The following is a 15827-nucleotide window of genomic DNA, read 5'->3' as shown; positions in this document are numbered from 1 at the left end:
GATCTCTTAGCACAATATGTCTCACCACATTTTTAGGAATTACTAGTTATTAAAGATAAGGCTAAGAGATGATCCATTATAGACATTTTTCTTTGTCATCTCTAAATTACATGCAAAACTTAAGATAAGACTATCTTATCCACCATTATACATGCCCTTACTCCCATCACATGGGTCAGCGTTATCAGCATCCTTTTTTTGGCAATGGAGTATACTAGACGGATAGGCGCGCTCTGCCGCGCCCGGTGGTGATACTGCGACTGGTAGTTGTCGCTCGGCCAGCTAGAACGCTTTTGTGTGACTTCAGCGGATCATATGAACGTGCGCTTAAACGATTTTTTGCTGGCATGGTCTGCTGTGCACGCACGCCATCGAAAGCCAATCTAGATACAACGGCAGCACTAATGAAAAATGTGGCAAATAATGGCACCCTTCAGGAGTACAACACATTGGAAGTGAGCTAAAGTTTTACTGCAGCAAACATGTCCCAGGTGCACAAGTGCGGAACGACCATTAGACAGAATCGTACATGTACAAGTTTAATATTGGATGCATGAAATTGTACAGAAATTAATAGATTAAAAGAAGTGAACTAAAAAAGCAGGACATCATTAAGAGATGCGACAAAGTAGAAGTTCCCCATATGCATCTCCATAGTGTTTCTCTCATCTCATTTGAACAACACAATCCTTGTGATAGATTCTTCATATCTTCACAAGCACTTCATTGCACTGTGTTGTCATATTCTTCTTCATTTCGTATTGCCATGCTTGCAACCAAAATGAAAATGAATAATGATTTCCACATGACTCCAACTTAGCACAAAGAGATAATAGTCATCACTGTCTCAGATACTACTAATTAAAACGGAAATCAGCACGGCACAACTTACCAACAAAAAAAAGATAGCACTAACCTTGGAATGGAGACCGTCGGGCTTGCTAATTAAAAAAATCATAAATAAAAGATCAGATCACATCCCTCAGTCCCATGTATATAGATGAACATCTACACACAACAGATCATGAGCTAATCCTAACAACCACCAGTAGCATTAGAAATAAACTATGAAGGCCGTCTAGAAAGCTAAAAATACCTTCAAGACCACTGTCTAACCATCACACAGGCCCAAAGTATAGCATTTAATAATTAATAAAATTCTTATGTAAAAAATTCATGATGATAATAGAAGCATCTACCCCATACATGGAAATCCAAGTCCCTTCCAAACATTAAGAACCGATGAAACAAAAGATGCAGAAAACATCACCATGTAGCAATCAACTGCATTTGAATGGTATTAGAAACAGTATGCAGGAGATGTAGCACACAACCAGAAAACCGATGCTTGCATTGTTTGGATGTTCACAACCTTGTTCCATATTGCTTTGTCAGCATACTTATCAATGTTATGACCGGTTTAGCTTATAACCGGAGGAGGCCCACTGGGCAGTAGTTAGGGGCTTGGCCCACAAGTTATCTTAGGTTAATTATTATGCAAGTTATCTAAGTTATAAATATAGGCTGTAAGACTCTATTCAGAATGAAGCAATAAAGATATTTTCTATCCCTATTGCCCGGCTCCCAGAGGAGCCGGAACCCTAGCCGCCGCCAGCCCTAACCGCCGCCGCCCTCCTCCTTCCTCGCGACAGCGCCAACGCGCCGGCGCACGCGCACGCGCCCTCGCCCCCAACCTCCGCTGTCCTGCCCTTATAACCTAAGGAGTAGAGCCGGTAGGAACCCTAGTCCTACCAATTTGGTAATCAGAGACCAAGTTCTGATCATGTCGCTGCCACCACCACCGCCGGCGCTTTCCAGCGGCTCCACCGCGCCGTCTCTCACCGCGCCAACGACGCCGGGTCAACCGCGCTGGCGGGCCCCGTCTCCACCGCGACCCCGGCCGTGCCGTCATCCACGATTCTTCCTGCGCCACCGCCGTCCGCCGTCTTCACACCGGAGCAGGTCACGACCACCCTGCGGGACCTCGTCACCGCCGTCCAGAGCCTCCACCTACAGCAGCAGCAGTACGCGGCTGGGCCCTACATGCCCCTGCCGACGGCGGCCGCGGCCGCCTACGGCCACACGCCGTGGCCGCCCCAGGGCGTCTCCCCGTACGGCGCCCCTCTGATGCTGCCGCTCCAGGCGGCCCTCCGGCTGCCGCGGCGCCCCTCTGGCCCTTGGCGCCGACGACGTCTTCGGGCCCCTGGCCGCTACAGCAGATGCCGCAGGCGGCGGCCACCGGACAGCTGCAGCCGTTCTCCGCGCCGACTTGCACCGGGCAGCCCCTGCTGCCGTTCCAGGCGGGACACCCCGACGGGACCACGCCGGCCGCGGCCCCTCTGTGGTACTTGCCGCCACCCCCCCCCCCGGCCACCGACGCCCCCGCCCACCCCCGCCACCGACGCTACAACCACCGGCACCGCCCCTGCCTAGCTCGGGCGCACCCTCGCCGACCGGCCTCCTGATTCATCAGGTCCCGTTCCCGGCCTCCCCGTCGCCACTTCCAGCGTGGGCGGCTGGGCCTTCGTCTTCGCCAGTCTACACCATGGCCCCCGAACAGCCGACTCCGTTCCCGCAGTTTGGGGGGCCATCTAGTTCCGCCGGTCCCTACCCGGAGTACTCCGACCAGGCGCCACCCGCCTCGCTGCTCCGCACCTTCGAGCCAGCTCGCCACGGCGTTCCCGCCCAGGCACTGCCGCGGTTCGCCAAGATCGACTTCGCCACGTATCACGGCACGGAGGACCCCCTCAACTGGCTCAACCAGTGCAACCAGTTCTTTCGCGGGCAGCGCACACTCGCTTCGGAGCGGACCTGGCTTGCCTCTTATCACCTCCGCGGCGCGGCACAGACGTGGTACTACGCTCTCGAGCAGGACAAGGGTGCCATGCCTACTTGGGAGCGCTTCCGCGAGCTATGCCTCCTCCGTTTTGGGCCCCCGGTTCGCGGGAGCTGCCTGTCGGAGCTCGGCCGCCTTCCCTTCACCTCTACGGTGCAGGACTTCTCCGACCGCTTCCAGGCCTTGGCGTGCCATGCGCCGGGCGTGACGGCGCAGCGGCGCCGACCTCTTTGTTGGTGGCCTCCCGGATCACATTCGCGTCGACGTGGAGCTTCGCGGCCCTCAGGATCTCCAAACAGCCATGTATTACGCCCGGGCCTCCGAGGCTCGCGCCCAGGCCATGCTGCCGGTTGCCCCGGCCCGAGGAGGCTGGAAGACCAGCCACCCGCCTCCTGCACCAGGCCGGCCGCCCCCGGCCACACCGGCGCCCACTACCTCGGCCACGACGCGCCCCTTCCGGCGCCTCTCTCCAACGGAGCAGATGGAGCGGCGGCGCCAGGGCCTCCGCTTTAACTGTGACGAGCCCTATACGCCGACACATGTGTGCCCGCGCCTCTTCTACTTGGAGACGATCGACTTCACCGAGGGAGACGCTTTGGCCGATGAGGCCGCGGCACTACCACCCCCAGCGGCGGCTGAGGGCGCACCCGCGGCTGCCCTCGTGGTCTCCCTCCACGCGCTCACCGGGATCCATGACGAGCGGACCATGCTCTTGCCGGTGACGATCCACAGCGAGCTCTTGGTGGCCTTGGTGGATACAGGCTCCACCCATAACTTCCTGCCCGAGGCTACCATGCATCGCTTAGCGCTTCAGCCGACGGGCGGGGAGCAACTTCGGGTCACGGTGGCAAACGGCGATCGCCTCCGGTGTCATGGCCTCGCGCGGGACATCCCCATCACCATCGGCGGGGAACACTTCTCCATCACCTGTGCGGGCATCGACTTGGGCCGCTTCGACTTCATCCTTGGCGTCGACTTTTTACGGACTCTCGATCCCATTCTTTGGGGACTTCGACGCGCTGACGATGACCTTCTGGCGCTTGGGCCGCCGCATTCAGTGGGACGGCGTTGGGGGTTCCACGCCCGCACCACCTCAGCTTCAGCTGGCCGCAACCACCTCCGAGGCCGAGCATCCGCTCTTGGAGAACCTTCTGCAACAGCACGGCGACCTCTTCACCGAGCCACAGGGTCTTCCGCCCGCCCAGGCATATGATCACCGTATACATCTCTTGCCGGGATCCGCGCCGATGGCGGTGCATCCTTACCGCTACCCGCAGCTGCAGAAGGACGAGTTGGAGCGGCAGTGTGCGCTTATGCTCACGGCAGGCATCATCCGGATCTCCACCTCGCCGTTTACCGCGCCAGTGCTTCTTGTCCGCAAGTCGGACAGCACGTGGCGTTTCTGCATCGACTACCGTGCCCTTAATGCTGTTACGCTTAAGGACAAGTTCCCTATTCCGATGGTTGATGAGCTCCTGGATGAGCTACACGGGGCGCGCTTCTTCACCAAGCTCGATCTCCGGTCGGGGTACCACCAGGTGCGCATGCACTCAGATGACATCGCCAAGACGGCGTTTCGGACTCACCATGGCCACTTCGAGTTCTTGGTGATGCCCTTTGGCCTCACCAACGCCCCGACAACCTTCCAGGCCCTGATGAACGACGTCCTCCGGCCCTACTTACGTCGGTTTGTGCTCGTTTTCTTTGATGATATTCTAATCTACAACGCCTCTTGGGCAGAGCACCTCCAGCACGTCACCATCGTCTTCAACGAGCTTCGGACGCACCATCTTCATCTTAAGCGCTCGAAGTGCTCGTTCGGGACGCCTTCCGTCGCCTACCTCGGCCATGTCATCCCGACCGACGGGGTGGCTATGGACGCCGACAAGGTGGCGGCCGTCGCAGCCTGGCCGACACCGCACTCGCCGCGGGCTCTTTGCGGTTTTCTCGGCTTCGCCGGATACTACCGGAAGTTCATCCGGGAGTTCGGCCTCATTGCGTCGCCCCTCACGCGGTTGCTGCACCACGACGCCTTCTCCTGGGACGAGGAGGCGACAGCGGCATTCGAGGCCCTCAAGGGGGCCCTCACGACGGGGCTCGTTCTTCAGATGCCGGATTTTGACCGCCCCTTCGTGGTGGACTGTGACGCCTCGGGTGCGGGGTTCGGCGCCGTGCTTCATCAGGGTGATGGTCCTCTCGCCTTCTTCAGCCGGCCCTTCGCTCCGCGCCATCTTAAGCTCGCGGCGTACGAGCGGGAGCTCATTGGCTTGGTGCAGGCCGTGCGCCATTGGCGGCCCTATCTATGGGGCCGATCTTTCCAGATTCGCACGAACCACTACAATCTCAAGTTCTTGCTGGACCAGAGGCTCTCGACCGTGCCGCAGCACCAGTGGATTAGCAAACTCTTTGGCTTCGACTTCTTCGTCGAGTATCGCCCGGGTCGTCTTAATACCGTGGCCGACGCCTTGCCACGCCACGATGCCAACCTCAACTCCACCGACGGCGCCTCCAAGGGGATGGCGCTGTGCATCCGCTCCGAGCCCACTTTCGGCCTCTTTGCCGAGATTCGCCGGGCGACGGCGACCGCTGACGACGCTGTCCTCCTTCGGCAGCAGCTAGCTGCCAGCGACCTGGAGGAGCATTGGCGTTTCACTGACGGCCTCCTCCATGGGCGCCACGTCTTTGTTCCGGCACATGATGATCTCCGTCACCAGGTCCTATAGCTGGCTCACTCGGCTGGTCATGAGGGTGTGCAGAAGACCCTCCATCGTCTACGCGCCGACTTCTACATTCCTGGTGATCGCGCCTTGGTCCGTGACTGGGTGCGATCTTGCATGACATGCCAGCGCAACAAGACAGAGACATTACGCCGGCTGGTCTGCTTCAGCCTTTGGACGTGTCGTCTCAGGTCTAGGCAGATATCTCCATGGACTTCATCGAGGGCCTCCCCAAGGTGGGCGGCAAATCAATCATTCTCACTGTGGTCGACCGCTTCTCCAAGTATGCTCACTTCATCGCGCTGGGGCATCCGTATACTGCCAAGTCCGTGGCTCGTGCCTTCTTCGAAGGGATCGTTCGTCTTCACGGGTTCCCCTCTTCGATCGTCAGTGATCGGGACCCGGTGTTCACCGGCCATGTTTGGCACGACCTCTTCAGGATGGCGGGCGTCAAGCTCCGCCTGAGCACGGCCTTCCACCCATAGACGGACAGACAATAAGAGGTGGTTAACAAGGTGATTGCCATGTATTTGCGCTGTGTTACAGGTGATCGCCCTCGAGCTTGGGTGGATTGGCTCGCGTGGGCGGAGTACTGCTACAACACCTATCACTCCGCGCTGCGTGCTACACCATTTGAGGTGGTCTACGGTCGGCCACCGCCGCCTATCTTGTCGGTGGACCCGGCAACGACGCGGACGGAGGCCGCAGGCGAGCTTATTCACACCCGTGACGAGATACTTGCTGAGGTCCGTCAGCGTCTCCTCCAGGCCCAACAGCTGGCCAAGCATTACTACGACGGCAACCATCGCGAGGCGGAGTTCGCGGTGGGTGATTGGGTGTGGTTGCGTCCTCTCCACCGCTCTACGCAGTCGCTAGACCCGCGCGCGAAGCGCAAGCTCGGCCCTCGCTACGCCGAGCCCTTCGCCGTCTTGGAACGCATTGGGCGGGTGGCCTATTGCCTTCAGCTTCCGACCGGTGCTCGCATCCACGACGTTTTCCATGTGGGGCTGCTCAAGCCTTTTCGTGGAGAGCCACCGGGCGCTCCACCTGCGCTGCCTCCGACTGCCGACGGACGTCTTCTTTCGGAGCCGGAGAAGGTGTTGCGGGCGCAACTCCGTCACGGGGTGTGGTTCATTCTGATCCAGTGGGCGGGCCTTCCGGAGGAGGAGGCTACTTGGGAGCAGCGTGACGACTTCCGCCAACACTATCCAGACTTTCAGCTCGAGGACGAGCTGTTTGCGCAGGCGGGGAGAGATGTTATAACCGGTTTAGCTTATAACCAGAGGAGGCCCACTGGGCAGTAGTTAGGGGCTTGGCCCACAAGTTATCTTAGGTTAATTATTATGCAAGTTATCTAGGTTATAAATATAGGATGTAAGACTCTATTTGGAATGAAGCAATAAACATATTTTCTATCCCTATTGCCCGGCTCCCAGAGGAGCCGGAACCCTAGCCGCCGCCAACCCTAACCGCTGCCGCCCTCCTCCTTCCTCACGACGGCGCCTACGTGCCGACACACGCGCCCTCGCCCCCAACCTCCGTTGTCATGCCCTTATAACCTAAGGAGTAGAGCCGGTAGGAACCCTAGTCCTACCAATCAATCAGGACATCTCCATAACCTTGAGAAAAAAAGAGTTAGAACAACTTTGAGCAACCTATTGTTTAGTTATCACATTTGCAACTTGCATCAGGCCATATGCTCAGAAGGACCAGATTATCGTACAACTAAAACCTCAACATCATAGTAACTGTGGGTTCATAGCTGTATTTCACAACATAGTGAGCCCTTTTCGCGGTCCAGGATAGTGCAAATAATTAAGATTCAGATTATTCCAAAAATAACACAAGATCCAGAAGTTTAACATCATGTACATTGATTAACTACAAAACATAAATGGCTATAAGCCTATTGCCACCACAGTGTCGTTGGTTTCATACTTGTTATGGCCACATTGGTTTGCCCCATACTTCAAAACCTGGATACTCTGAAACACTAAGAATGTAAACAACCAACACACATTACATAGAATTACAAAATAGTAGTCCTGCAGCGACAAACGATTCCTTTTGGAATATAACTCTGATATCCTATCTTCAATCTTCGAAACAACTATACCCTTGAGGAGTATCAATATTCATATTTAGAAGTAGAACAATCATCATCTTAATAGTAGACTATAATGTCATATTAGTAGACTATAATGTCATATTATCAATTTGCAATAGTAGACTATAATAATATGTGTACTATATGTATCCAAATAACGGCGAATAACTGCGCTTTTCTTTCACAGGTTGTGATATCAAGAAAATAATTGTTGCGACTTCATTTAGTTGTCGATCAGTTTACTTCACACAGATAATACACAGTCAAGCATTCATACACTTTTTTGTTAAAACAAGGGACTAAAGGTCACTTTGGCATTTTTGTTTCGTTGAGTATACACTTTCTACATGATTGACAAACATCCACTCATCAAAAGATCATGGAAAAAACTATGTATGCTCACCTTGCAATCAGCCATGCGTAAGCTTACGCTTGGATCAATGGACAAAATTGACCACCACCATGGTCCATATCAGAGTCTACCAAACTTCGGCATGAATCAAAGTATCAAACTCACACCCGCCAATTCAGAGGGAGGGACTTTGAGCAGATGGAGGTGCGACCAGGAGGGGGGGCTGGAGGAGGGCAGCAGATGGGAGGAGAAACTGGCTGCTGGGACGCGCCAGTCTGCAAGACGCGACAACGAGGGAGACGGCATGGACAGCAACCTGCTGGAGGCAGCCAGGATCAAAGGACGCGGCGTCGGCGATTTGGGAGACAGTGAAAAGTTGGGGGGATTGGAACTTGCAGCCTGCCTCAACGAAGGAAGATGAAGAGAACCAACTGCAACCAAGACAAAGAGAAGAGGAAATACAACCTGCTGCGGAGTAAGGCAACACGGCCGACACGGATGCAGCAGACGGCCGTCCCTACCGAGCCCTGCCCCCCCCCCCCCCCTCTCGAAGAGAAGAAACATGAAGAATCTGATGCGGAAGAGCGGCAAGCCAGAGGAGCGGCAGCGCACACCCGTCAGCAACGAAACAACAGGGCAGCCCTCCTCCACGGATGCACCAACAGCAAAGCACGGCAGGAACGTCTGCTGCCCCCCTCTCCCCTTCTCCCACAGGTAAATCTGGCAGTGGTTTTAGAAAAATTGGTTTAAATGGGTTAGTTTTTATTATGGGCGTGATTGGTTTATGTCTTATTGGGCTGAGGCTTTCTTAAGTTTGGTTTGGTTTCGGTTTTGAGAGGACCAATTTGGGTATAGTTGGTTATGGGCTGAAACCATTTGATGCATTATGGGCTACAAACTGTGGGTACAACCCGGTTCGCTGCGTCCAGTTTCTCGTTCGTTGCCTCTCAGGCTCCCACACGCTGCCCCTGTCTCTTCCCCCGCGCCGCCCCCGCCCCCTGTCTCTTCCCCTCGCCGCCCCCTTCCTTGCGTGGTTGCATCGCCGCCTCGCCGTCTCCCTCCGGCGCCGCCCCCTCCTTGGCACAGAATATCCGACCATGAGCTACCCCGAGTTGGCCGTCCCATTGGTGCCGCCGCCTCTCCCCGTCTGCTAGGGTTGAGGACCGCCGGGTCGTCTCCGTTGTGCCACCTTCCCTCCGCCAGCAGGTACCCCCCCCCCCTCCCGCCTCTCTCTCTCTCTCTCTCTCTGACCGGCTCCTCCTGTTGACCAGGTCCTGCTCCTCCGGCGGCAAGCCGGCAAGGTGCTCCAGCGGCAACGCCGGCAAGGTGCCCCTGCTGGTCCCCTCCTTCTCTGCAACAACAACAGCAACAACCAGGTCGATTCCACAGCTCCTCAACAAAGAACCACTTCAATTTGTTCTCTGTACGACTATACATTTTCGGTTCAGTTTCAATTTGTGAGAGGCGAGTGACGCTTTGTTGTTTGGCTTTGTCGTGGATGTGGAGCGGTGCTCCGGCGGCGCTCATGCCAAGCGCCGGTTATGAATGTTGCCATCGGTAGTTGCATCTGTGGAGCTTGGGCATTAGTTGAATTCACGCTTACAGCTAGCTGTTCATAGCTACAGAATTGCAGAGTTCCATCCAACAGTTTGCAAACTACTGGAAACAATATCACGTGGAAAATTATGTCTAGTTAAAGAGCAAACTTGCTATTCCATAATACCTGGATGGTACTCATCCTCGAAACCTCTTTACATCTTTCGACGATTTTGCGCATTCAGCACCTCTGCTAGTTTACTGCCTTCTCATAAGTTGTCATGGTCAATTTCTAGCATGAAGTCTGTTCTGAATCTCTGATGCGTAACTTTTCTCATTGTTGTACAAACTATAGGGAGTGGTATTCTGTATTCAAGTTTTTCTTTATGTACTAAGGAGTACTAAGATAAGTCAATAGCAATATCCTTCACCCATTTTTTCCTAATAGCTTCTCAGTTGGCCAATGTTTTATTTCCTTTCTGCAGTGATTTATAAGCGCTTTTTAATGATTTACCGAACAAGGTACTAAGATCATTTAAAAATAGAACCACTTTATCAGTCACTCCATTGATGTGATTGAAAACTGTTATTCCTTCACAAAATAAGCAGTGCAAACTTTGGCTCATATTGATCATGGCAGCAGCAAATTGTATGATGATTTGTTGTGTAATTCATTTGGTCTGCACATGTTCGTCATTTAAATCACATACTGGGCTGGACAGCGGACTGTTTACCACTGATTCTTACTATTTTATACTCACATTGTAGCTTCATAATGGTTATTTTGCCATAATAAGATTGGGATGATTGTTGAGATATGAGGCGTGAACTTCTTTATGTAGACTATGCTCTATAGCACTTTAATGTCGGCATATGTACGTTGTACTAAACCCAACATCTTCTTATCCTGTCGGCAGAGGAACTAAAATAAAATAAAATGTTCTTAGCACTCCTATGACTTCTTTTTATGCTCTGGACCGTTATGCAGGGTTTTCTAAATTTTGATTGTTGAGATAAGAAGGAAGTACTTAGTTAGTGGACCTTATCAACTAAGAAAAAATATTTTGCATGTTCAGAGTTTGGGACTGAAAATTTTAAGTCAATTTTTTGCCATGTAGATTATCGAACCTTGATGTTGGTTGATCTATTTTGAGATTTGAAATCCAAAACATTTATTCCCAGTGATTTTGTCGTTTATTTTATTTTACATGCATTAACTTTTACTGCTACTAGTACTAGTATTAACCTGCTTGCACCTTGCATCTGCATTCACAGGCCACGCACCAAGGACGGGAAAAACACACCAACCCAGACCACTCGACCGATCGATCAGTCACTATAGTAATTACTCACTAGTAATTTGAGGCATGTCTACATCAGAGGGTTCGGAGAGTGTTGATTCCATGGATGAGAATACGAGTCAAGTACCACATGCTAGAAGGTCCAAGGTATGGGAGCATTATGAAGTAGATCTGGTTCTCGTAGATGGTGATTTCAAGGCTGTGTGCAAATACTGTGGAGCGCAACTTCACACCAAGTTTGGGACTAGCAGTTTGAGGACCCATATTGCAGAGGCTTGCCGATCAATTCAGGAGGCTTGCAGGAAGAGGTTTTTGTTGACCGAAAAGAAAACCATCCGAAGGTCTGTTTGTGTTTGATGAAAAAGTTTGTCGTGAACTCATGGTCAAGTATTGCGTCCATGCTGAGATCCCCTTTCTTAAGTTTGAAGATCCCCACCTTCAGCCATGGATTGACTCAATGCAGCCAGCGTTTCAAATCAAGGGTCGTCACACAATTCATGATGATGCAGTGAAGATGTATAAGGGAATGAAGAAAGATATTGAAGTAGAGCTAGAAAATTTGGATTCTCGCATTTGCTTAACATCTGACATGTGGACATCATCACAGGACTTGGGCTACATGTGCATCACCGCCCATTATATCAATGCAGAATTCAACTACAAGAAGACCATAAGTTTCGCAGAAGTGAAGTATCCCCACACAGGCTATGCGATAGAAGAAGAAATAGTTCGTTGCTTAACAGAATGGGGCATAAGGGGCAAATTATTCACTTTGACACTAGATAATGCCAGCAATAATACTAATGCATGTGAGGAGTTAATAAAATATCACAAACATGAGCTGCTCCTTGAAGGTCAACATTTGCATGTCAGGTGTTGTGCGCACATTCTTAATATCTTGGTTCAGGATGGAATGAAAGTAATCCATGAAGCTATTGACATGATACGTGAACTGCTGAAGTATATTGACTCTTCTCCTTCAAGACTTCAAGATTTCAATACAATTACAAGTGGGATGGGTCTATGTGCAAAGAAAGGCATCTCTGTTGATACACCAACCAGATGGAACTCAACCTGGAAAATGCTTGTAGATGCATTGACGTACAAATCTGTCCTCACTTGTTATGCCAATAGAAAGATGATAGAGTCTCCAAGTGAGGAAGAATGGGAGAAGGCAAAAGCTATTTGCGAGTTTCTAAAAGCTTTTGAAGAACTTACCTTGATTGTTTCAGCTCACAGGAAGCCAACTTCACATAAGTTTCTGCCGGTTGTGCTTTCTATTCGCCATGCATTGAAAGATCCGGGTTGGCAGACCTCTGATGTGTTGAAGGAGTTGGCGACAGTGATGCAAACGAAGCTCGATAAATATTGGGATCCCGAGGAGAAGGAGAATGCAGATCCTAACCGTCGTAGAAAAAGCAAGGGCATTGAGTTTAACCATGCACTTGTCATTACTACATTCCTTGATCCAAGGAGGAAAGAAGATTACTTGGATTTCTTCTATTGCAGGTTGTCCACCAACGAGGAGCAGATTACAAAACAAGTGGAGATTGCTTTAGAATGGGTGAGAAAGTATGTCAAGGAATATGAGCTACTTGCAACGATAAGCACTGCACACTCGACACCTTCTAGTCAAGGCAATACCACTATTGGATCACCTATTGCAGGGAAAAGGAAGTTGGAAGAAGAGTTTGCCCAGCACAAGTCTCGTCGGAGGTCACGTGTACACAAATCCGAGCTTGATGCGTACTTGGAAGAAGCATCCGAGAAGGCCGGTGATGACTTTGATGTCTTGGGTTGGTGGAAGAGGCATGCCGAAAAGTTTCCTATATTGGCATCTATGGCCCGTGACTTTCTTGCAATTCCTTTGAGCACAGTGGCATCTGAATCAGCCTTCAGTTGTGGTAAGAGGATACTAGGCGACAAGAGAAGCTCTTTGAACCCTGATATGCTAGAAGTGCTTGTTTGTGCTAAAGATTGGTTGTTCAAACCAAAGGAGGGTGAGCTAACCAATTACATTTTGGTTCTACTACTTGTGTAAAATGTGATATATAAAACTTGCAGCATATAAGTGTTCATATGCCTTTAAATTAATCCTTTGTTTCATTTGCAGGAGATGGACAGTAAGCACACGGCTAAAAACTTGAAACCAAGAAAAGGTAAAAATGTGATCCTGATCATCGATTTGCCTTTGCCTTGCTCCTTTTTCCGTTATAGTGATTGGACAAGCAAAACCACTGTCGCTAAGCGAGTAAACATTGCCAAGACTAGTATGTAGAACTATTGGACTTTGGTTTGATATGACACTCTTGACAAGTGAGTGATGAATAAAGGAGTGATGAATCAGCTAGTCCATAGGCATGTCATAAGTTCATTGAATTTGTTGGCTGGAACACAGCCGGGTCTTGTTGCCCTATTTCTTCCTCTGTTCTTGTAGGAATGTGTGTTCATTTCATCTAGCACGTAATAAATCCACCAAAACCTGTAATAGGAGTTGCCGGCACTATTTTTCGTTGATATATATTCTAGGCTTCCAGTGATAAGCAAGTGTTTTCGAAGTGAAATGATGTCCATGTTATTTTGCAGGTCATGGCCATTCTCATGTTCTCGGGTGCTTGTGTCGCGGCCAGCGTGATGATCTTTGTCATGAAGGATGTGAACTTCTGCGCCGAGTACTAGCGGCCGCCGTGGCCATGGCCAAGCTTGTTACATAGATTGTCTATTTGATAGCCCATCTTTGTTTAGATGATGTGGATTCCTGATGCTCTGGTTACTTGTGTTGTTTCTTTGTTAATTTCATTTCGTCAGAGGTTGACTTGATGCTCAATTCTGAATATGAGTCCTTTGTAATGTATATTCAGTTTGAGATGTCATTGTCAAACTCCAGTTGAGTGAAGCAGTAAGTTGGTTCAGTGTGCTTGTTGTGTTTTGGTTGATTGTTAATATAGTGCTTAACCCATTTAATCAAACGGTTCTGAACCTATTTATGTAAACAGTTTCAACCCATGGTTGAAGCCTTGGTTCAGTTTGGTTTGGTTAAAATTCCCAGCAAGTTTGGTTTTGGTTGGGTGTCAAGAGAGCTATCGTGGGTTTAGTTTAGGTTCAAGTGTCAAGCTAGCTCACGTGAGTTTGGTTGAGTTATGGTTCAGGTATCAAACTTTTCTCAGATTTACCCACAGGCGCCGGCAAGATAAGGAAGAGGACATGGTTTCAAAAAACACAAATGTAGGACACTATATCTGACACTCACCCGATCAATTATATGTTATCCTGCACCTTCATCTAGACCATTGCAAATTTATTTTGAATTTGCTAGCACTAATTCTTCTATGTAAAAGCAAAAGAAGTAAAGTTATTCAGTTTGTACTTATGCGTTCCCAATCTACTGTAAATCAACAACATTAAAAGGAGAATCTAACCTGCACTGTTATAGCACTTTTTCCTCATATAATATCATAAAATGCCCTTCCCCTAAGCATCATATATTCAGAAAAGAAAAAGGAAAGGTCAGAACTAAATGGAATACAAACAGAGTACAAAATAAAATGTAAGTTCATGATCCACCTAGTGTCACCTTCTTGGGTGTTTCATGTCCAGTGGTTGCTCCAGTAATTCCTGAAAGTCTGAATCAAAACTAAGAAATCAAACTCATAGGTGGGGAAAAGGAAAAACTATGGAGCAAGTAGAGAGATTTGGAAAGGAGAAAAAAAAGGTGGAAAGAACCCTACCTGGTAATCCATAGAGGGAGAGGAATCCCTGTGGAAGGGGAGGCTCAACCTGCACCAGCGTCATGGGCTGCACGCGTTCAGCCTCTGCCATTCCCCACCGTGCAGCAGCTGCTTGGAGCTAGGTTTGTGCGTGCAGGGATCCCATGGCCCAGCCGCCCAGGTGATGTGCAAGAGGAGGGGGAGGTGGAGGTGGGGGTGGGGGCGGGGGAAGGGGAGGAGGAAGTGGGGCATCTGGGCTTGGAGATGTATGGATGAGGCCGACCTTCCTCTTCAACCGTCGGCACACGGTCTCCCTGCTCGCCCACACCGTCGAGGGAAAGAGGAGAGAGGGGAGAGATCGAGTCGAGAGGCGGTCCAGGCAAGGCAGGGACGCCCGAACGCGAGAGAAGGAGGTGGTGGTGCCGGCCGGGCTAGGCTGGCGGCGGCAGCAAAACCTAGCGTCGTGGCGCTCGGAAGGAGAAGGAGAAGAGAGATGGGATGACGGGAGGGTGGATACGGGCTTTGGGGGTCACGGAGCAGTCAACCGAGTGAATTACTGACTGACAGATGGGGACCCAGCCACGATTAACCACAACGCTCCAATTCCTGAGAGTTTAAAGCAACTCCAACGGAGCGACCCAAACGAATACGGATTTTGTCCGTTTTTTGTCCGTTTGGGTATCATGTCGGACATGAGGCGGACACTGCAGGCATCCAACGCAAGAATCTAAAAGCGAACAGAGCGGACAACAGCTACACCGGCGCCCCGCCTCCTCCGTGCCGGCGCCGTCTCCCTGGCGATCCGCGGGGGCTCCAACTCCTCCTCACCGACCACAGCGAGGTCCTCGAGGCACGAGCTTGCCGAGCTCCTCCTCGCCCGCCTGTCCAACGACCCCGACGGCAAGGGCGCCGTCTCCTCGACAACCCGCTCCTTCTCTTCCTTGATGGGGACCTCGCAGCACGAGCTCGCCGAGCGCGGCGATGGGGAGATCGTGGCCTTCGACGCCGCGACGGCCGCCTCGTAGTCCCCGCTAAGCTGCAGGAGCAGGTCGGCGGCCGCCAGCTCCGCGGCCGTGAAGAGGCCCCGGAGCCAGCCGAGCTCCCACTCCAGCCTGCAGCGGACGGCGAGCGACGACATGGATGGACGGAGCAGCGACCGATCGGTTGCTACGCTTGGCCCGGTGGCGAGAGGAGGCCGAGGAGTAGGATTGAGATGGAAGGGGATATCTTTTTTCTTGTCTGGAAATGTGTGGATGCGGATGAGATGAAAC

At 51.4% G+C, this 15827-nt stretch overlaps 1 long non-coding RNA gene across 1 annotated transcript; it reads right to left on the bottom strand.

The window, feature by feature from the left end:
• Positions 1–456: 456 nt before the first annotated feature.
• Positions 457–15054, bottom strand: LOC123191447 (uncharacterized). Its single transcript, XR_006496791.1, has 3 exons — positions 14578–15054; positions 14414–14472; positions 457–14320 (listed from the first exon to the last, which is right to left on the bottom strand). It is a non-coding gene; the product is annotated as an uncharacterized lncRNA (long non-coding RNA).
• Between the last annotated feature and the right edge of the window lie 773 nt (positions 15055–15827).

Source organism: Triticum aestivum, chromosome 1A (assembly GCF_018294505.1).
Source record: "Triticum aestivum cultivar Chinese Spring chromosome 1A, IWGSC CS RefSeq v2.1, whole genome shotgun sequence".
Lineage (NCBI taxonomy): Eukaryota > Viridiplantae > Streptophyta > Magnoliopsida > Poales > Poaceae > Triticum > Triticum aestivum.
This window is presented reverse-complemented; position numbering and strand designations above follow the sequence as displayed.